We start from the raw sequence: 7057 nt of genomic DNA, 5'->3' as shown, positions 1-7057 counted from the left end.
GCTGTTTTTAACCATTTATTAACAGTTGTTTAAAAATAAGAGGCATACACTGAGTCTGGTCCTATATTATTTAATAAAATATGTTTAATTCACAAATACTTGTGAAATTCAAATATATTTTCTGTTTTTGTAGAATGTGGCTTAAATTAATACACAGCACTTTGATTTGATTCTTTGGAAAATCTGTGATTTCACAGATGTGGATTCTTCCTCTTTCCGTGTAGATTAGTGTTCTCTTACCTTTCCCCTTTCTCCTCTGTCAAGCCTTAATAGTCTTCATGGCAAGACAAGGCAACAGACATCTGTTAAGAACTTATTTTAAGTGCAAATCTTTATGAGTTTCCATGGGGGGGGAAAAATCAATCAATCATTAACTATTGGCAGTCCTTCTAGGGATGAGCTTTTTTGAATTCAGCCTAGCTGGTTCCTGGGTGTCAGAGAGGATGGGAGCTTATCTAATTCAATCCATACTTAAGGCAAGAAAAGCTGTGTTAATATACCTGAAAAGTTCCCGCATTGATGGGGAACTCTAGTAAATTACTTTGGACAGCTGTTCTAACCTCAGATATTGAAGAGTAAGTAAATGACCTGGTTTCAGTTAGGGATATAAAAGCAGCTTTATGAAAGAAGACATGCAAGGAAATAGCTGTTGAACATAGGGCTGTGCTGTTTGTCTTTTGCTCAATCTTGAAGAAGACCATGACATCAGGGAAGTGAGGCCATGACATGCTAATGAACTGGATTTAAGTGAGGGAGGGCTGTGCAAAGTCACCTGCCTCACTTTCCCCTCCAAAGCCTCCTGAGTCCTGTGGTAAGATATAGATCTATAGATCAAGACAACTGGATATAGTTCTGGATGAAATGAGAGACCTTGGCCTTTTTAAGCTAAGGTTTCCAACAGGTCTCATCCATTCAGTGCTTAAAGCTAGGTAGAGATTGAGGCAAATAATCTCCTCATTCATCTAGTCAAAAAAAAAAAAAATCTAAATAAATAAATGAATGAATGAATCTGGGAAGGAAAGACCGTCAGGGTTTCTGGCCAAAGCAGAAATGACTTTGGGTTGAGGTTCAGCTGAGTGTTCAGTTTAACTTCAAGACCTTTCCATGTTTTTTTTTTCTTTTTTTTTTAAACAAAACTTTATTGGTAATAGTTTTTAAATGTGTTTACAACAAAGCACATAAAGAGGAAGTCATTTCCATGAAACAAATTTGTTTGAATTACATCGTTTTAAATTCCCAGGTATTCCCCACCCCCACTCTTACCCCAGGCCTATGAACTCCTTCAGAGATGGGGGAAATTGAGAAAGGGACAAAAAAAGAAAAAGGGGTGGAGAGAAGTGGGCTGCTCTCCACTCAGACTACTTCCTAGAGAAAGTGGGAAAATTATGATTCATATGCCTCAACAAGTGGTCAGTGGGAGAAGTGATGGGTAGATGTCATTCAAGCTAGATGGAAGGTACTTCTAGGGATGGAGGATGGTGGTTAATCTATCGGGCAATAAAAATTGGCATTCCCATGGCAAAAGGAAGCTTTTTACTTTGAAGCTGAGGCACTTATTTTCTTTTTCCCAGTGTGGAGGAGGCTCCCCTTTTTCCATATCCAGGGTGGGCTACATTCTTCAACTTGCTTTCAGGGAATGACACTCCCAGATAGAATGGGAAGTTAGTGGCTGTGCATTAAAAAATCTATAGATAAGAATGGCCAAAATGAAGGAGGTGTGCTCCAGGGATATCTGAGAGGCCTCTTTGGCAGGGATCACAAGCTAGGCTGCCAGAGTGGGTTGAGAAATGGTTTTGTTTGTTTTTTTTTTCCGTTTGTTTTTTTCTGGTGCTCTAATACCCCAAGTGAGCAAAAACTGGGGAATAGGGAAGCTATGGGGATTAAGAGAGCTGATCATGAGGAAAGGAGACCACTGGGAGTAAGGGTAGTGATGGTGCTAGTACCGAGAGTCCAGGATTGTTTCAAACTTGGCAGGCTACCCCTCAAGGGAATCTCACAATTATTCCCACAACTCCTCAGTTGACATCAGTAGTAAGTATCCCCTTTTTCTCCAAGTCACAGACCCAGCTCAAAACCATCTGCTAAGATCTCAGAGGTTAAAAGCTCTATAGTCTTTGATTTGGGCAGATCCAGACCCATTAACATATATTTGGGACAGCTGGGGAAGGTAGGAAGGAGTTAGGATGGAAGGCAAATATAATTTAAATAATATTTAAATTTTTTTAAATATAAAGGAGCCACAAAATTTTTTACCAAAATATCTTCCCATGCAGGGTTTCTCCTTGTGGAGAAATGGTTTGTCTGCCCTTTTGCCCTTAGATAAAGTTCTGAAGTTCCAGGGAGAGGGGTAGTCTTGGGAATTGGGAGATTTTCCAATTTGGGGTCCCGGGCTCTCCTGCCCCAGCTTCCCAGCACCAGAGGGATCATTAAGGAGCTACAAAAACAAGGGCCTAGCTCTAGGTACAAGTATATCAATCTGAGTGGGGGGGCAGGGGTGGAAAGAAACCTGATCTCTGGTGGTGTTAAGAGGGGGAAGGTTCAAGTCTGTTTGGGCTGGAAAAACTCATTTAAAACTTGTATGGAATTAGGCAAAGAGCAGAGGGAACCTAGCCAGGGGTCTACCAGCTGGAGTGAGACAGTGAAAGAAAAGCAGTGGGTGTTAGGCATGGGAGGGAAGAGGGGCATCAGATATTTGAATCTCCCTCTCCCCTCCCTGAAAACATCTCTGCTTTCCTGACTCCCAAGGGAAAAAACTAATGTGCAAGGAACTCTGGGGCCCTCAGTCCATTCAATTCCCCCCTCCCCCCTCCCCCACCCGCAAAGAAAACCACCAGGGCCCAGTGACACCATCAGAAATCGGCAAACTCCTTGGCGCATTTCTCGTTGACGGAGATCCGCAGCTCCTGCTCCTCATAATCATCGAAATTACTCGTGTCGCCCGCGCCTCGGTACTTTGGTATAAGGGGAGCATCCACCTTCTTCTGGTAGATGGCTATCCAGTCGATGCTGGAGAACCATTTGTGGTTCTTGATGTCATTGACGCCATTCTTGAGGTTCCCGTAACGCTTGGTGAGGTTCACTTGGAGCAGGTTCCTAAGCAGGTCCTTTAAATCTGGGCTGAAGTGAGAGGGGAACCGCACCTTCCCAGCGATGATCTTTTCATATATCTTGATGGGCTGCTCAGCAAAGAAGGGGGGGTAGCCTGCGGCCATCTCATAGATGAGGACGCCCAGGGCCCACCAGTCCACGGCCTTGTTGTAGCCCTTACTCAGGATGATCTCGGGAGCCAGGTACTCGGGAGTCCCACACAAGGTCCAGGTGCGGCCTTTCACACGCTTGGCAAAACCAAAATCTGTCATCTGGATGTAGCCCTGCCGATCAATGAGCAGGTTCTCAGGCTTCAGGTCTCGGTGGATCAGGTCTAGAGAGTGAAGGTATTCAAAAGTCAAGACAATCTGAGCAGCATAAAAGCGGGCGTGGGCCTCACTGAACCTTCCCAGGCGCCGTAGGTGGGAGAACATTTCCCCACCCGGGACGTAATCCATCACTAGGTACAGGTTAGTGTTGTCCTTGAAGGCAAATTCTAGTCGGACGAGGAACGGGAAGTCTACGGACTGCAGGATACGCTTCTCATTCAGGGTGTGCTCGATTTGTTTCAGCTTCACCACCTTCTGTTTGTCGAGGACTTTCATGGCATAGTAGTTCCCGGATTCCTTGTGCTTCACAAGTATCACTCGGCCAAAGGATCCCGTGCCTAGGGTCTTGAATTTTTCAAACTGATCCAGTTGGATTGGATTTGACGGAGGTGGATTTTCCCATTTCCTGAGGAATTCTTCTTTGGCCTTGGCTAGGAAATCCTTGACCGTATCCTGCTCGTTGATCTTCCAGGTGGCGGACGTGTTCCCCATCTCGGTGGAGCTGGCTCCGGCTCCAGCTCGGGCCGCGTCCTTCTTTTTGCGGTCCAGGGTAGCGGTGCTGACACGGACGCAGGCCACTAGGTGTCCCCCACCCCCGCCCGGCGGCGGCGGCGGCGGCGGCGGTCGGGAGCTCAGCTGACTTAGTTCCTTTGTTTTCTTTTTTCCATGGAGATGACAACTGAGTGGGGCATGGAATGAAGAATGCACCAGAGGTGAGAAGGCTGCCTCCATAGATGATCAGGGAATGCCGGGGCCCCGATCACTCCAGCAAAGCCTTGTTACGTCTGAAACACTGAAACCTGACTACAAAGTGACTTATTTGACCGAGTTTTTAGTTTAGCCGAGTGTCTAAATCCTCACGGGGTTTGTTGTAACTGTGTCTGATCCACAGCCTAAAGATTTTCTCCCCTAACTCTTCCCTTTGTCACAAACAAGGTCCGCTTAGACGCAGGTAATCTGCTCGGGTCCCGCACTGCACATCCTTCCAGTCCTCATCTGAGACTTCTCCAGCCGGGCAAACCCTCACAAGCTTGCCCTGAGCTGACATAGCCTTAAGGGATCCGAGGCTGCCTGCAAAAGCCAGTGTTATTGTAGCAGAGGAGGAATTCACTGAAGGAAAGACAGAGTACCCTATTTAATAATGGTTAATATCAAATGAAAGGTAAACAGAACAAGAACGCTTTAATTTCACTGGCTGTTGTTCCCTGCCAGAGCCGTTATTTGCCATAGAGTCATTAGATGTGACACAGAGTAAAAAAGGGATTTTCAAATTCAGCCTTAAAGCTTAAAGATGTCACTGTAACCTATATAAATAAACCTCTTACTCAGACCCCCCAAAGGTTACACTGCCCTAGAATTCATTAAAGATGATTTCACTGAGGGCTTGAGCTCAAGAGGGTGAGTATTTTGACAAGGGGAACTATTTGATCTGTACTTCTTTTAAGTAGTAGCTTGAATGGTTGTTATGATAAGTTTGATAAGTGTTTGAACATTAACAGAGATGTAGCAAAAATTCTAATTTGTCTGGACAACTGTCACCAAATTGCAGGAGTTCTACACTAATTGCCCTTAATATCACTATTTGTAATTCGTGAGTTGCTTTCTCCATGCATTACAATTTCAATTAAACTTTTATCAAGTTAGAAGGCAAGGTCTAGGACTGGAACAAGTTACAGTTGAATCAGCCAAGCTAGTGATACATTTATCCATGCCTAGAATGCATTCATTCCTCTATTTCACATTTTTTTCCTTCAACGATCATTTCAGATACATCTTCTAAGATAGCTTCCCTGATTCTTTTCTCTCCCTACTCCCACATGGAAGAGATATCTTTCTACTAAAAATTGCCTTAAAAATTATTCCCTTTTCCCCTATCATAGATGGTGGGAGGGACCCAGGTTTGGAAACCTCAGAGGCTGTCCAGTCCAACCCCCTCATTTTATTTTACAGATGGAGAAACTGAGAACTAGAGAGGATTTGCCCAAAATTACCCCGGCAGTAAAAGAGGAATCTTCTTTTTGTTGTTGTTTGGTCTTCAATCATATCTGGCTCTTGGTGACCTCATTTTGGGCTTTTCTTGGCAAATGTACTAGAGTGGCTTGCGCTTTCCTTCTCTAGCTGATCTTACAGATAAGATCACTGAGAATTAAGTGACTTGCAGGGTCACACAACTGGTAAGTGTCCAAGGCCAGATTTGAACTTGGGAAGAAAAGTCTTCCCGATTCCAAGCCCAGCGCTTTAACTATTTCTCTACCAAGGTGTTATCAGAAGCAGGATTTGAATTCAATTCCACTGATGCCAGAGACAGTGTGATTTCTCCTATATACTACACTGCCTCCCATTTTGCATCTTTTAAACACCACTTAAAATTGCTCATATTTTAGGAAGGACACTGAGTAGCTTGAAGCCCAGTTAGAGAAGGACAACTGGGATGGTGAGCAGATTTGAAACCAGTTTAGAATTTCTGGTTCACTAGTTTCTGATGTCTTTTTAGAAAAATGTACATTGAGGCTTTGAAAGGAATACAATGATCTTTCGTGCTTCATAGACTTGGCTGAAGTCTCAAAAGCAGGTAATGGACAGAAAAGTTTAGAGGAGGTGAAGGCAGGAGAATAGTAGAGGTGAGGGAAAGACCAACAAACTCCCCTGATCACCAGATTGTTTTCAACAACTTCAAGGTTGTGCTTGCTTTGTGAATCAACAGACCATTACAGTCTACCACCAGTAATCAAGGAGGCAAATTATTCTTTTTATTGGCTGAGTCTCTCCGCTGATTAAAAGCAGAAAAAAACAATTTGTTGTAATAAATTTATGCCTGGACATGTCATTTAATTATAAGGTTCCTAAGAGCAGGACTATACCATTTCAAAAGTTTTTATTAACTGTGTCAAGTACCATACCTTTTATAGGCAGATATTTAGTAAATGCTTTTAGATGTAATTTATGATGTAATTTGATATATTATAAAGATGATGTGGGTGACTAGGTGGTCCAATGCCTAACCTGGCCAAAAAGACTTGTTCAAATCACACATACTAATTGTGTGATCCTGAGCAAATCACCTAATGTTGCTTACTTCAGTTTCTTCATCTGTAATATGAGCTGGTGAAGGAAATGAGAAACCCAGTGTCTTTTCCAAGAAAACTCCAAATGGGATCATGAAGAGTCAGACACGACTGAACAACAATGAGAATATGAAGGTCACCTGGCCTGTTGGAAAGAGTGGCGGGCTTGAAGGTATAAGACCTGAGTTTGAATTCTCACTGATCCTTACCAGTTCATACTATGGTACCTACTGTGTGATCTTGGCCAAGTAACTTTTTTTTTTTTTTTAAATAGTTTTCATTTACCAGATATTTGCATGGGTAGTTTTACAACATTGACAATTGCCAAACTATTTGTTCCAATTTTTCCCCTCCTTCTCCCCCTACCCCCCCTCAGATGTTGGCCAAATAACTTAACCTCTCTAATCTTCAGTTTCTTCTTCTTTGAAATGGAAGTAATATTCTTTATACTACCTACCTCATAGGTTCTTGTGATGAAACTGCTGTGTAAACCCTCATCCAAGCTATAACATTAGCTGACATTCGGAAAACGCTTTATGATTTGCAAAGCAATAAACATACCTTCTCTAGTTTGAT

At 43.1% G+C, this 7057-nt stretch overlaps 1 pseudogene; it reads right to left on the bottom strand.

Annotated features, from left to right (window-relative positions):
* Positions 1-1107: 1107 nt before the first annotated feature.
* On the bottom strand, positions 1108-4808 carry LOC141555626 (cAMP-dependent protein kinase catalytic subunit alpha pseudogene; annotated as a pseudogene).
* Between the last annotated feature and the right edge of the window lie 2249 nt (positions 4809-7057).

The sequence above is a fragment of the Sminthopsis crassicaudata genome, chromosome 2 (assembly GCF_048593235.1).
Source record: "Sminthopsis crassicaudata isolate SCR6 chromosome 2, ASM4859323v1, whole genome shotgun sequence".
Taxonomy (NCBI): Eukaryota; Metazoa; Chordata; class Mammalia; order Dasyuromorphia; family Dasyuridae; genus Sminthopsis; species Sminthopsis crassicaudata.
The sequence above is the reverse complement of the archived record's forward strand: the minus strand, read 5'-3'. Positions and strand labels throughout refer to the sequence as shown.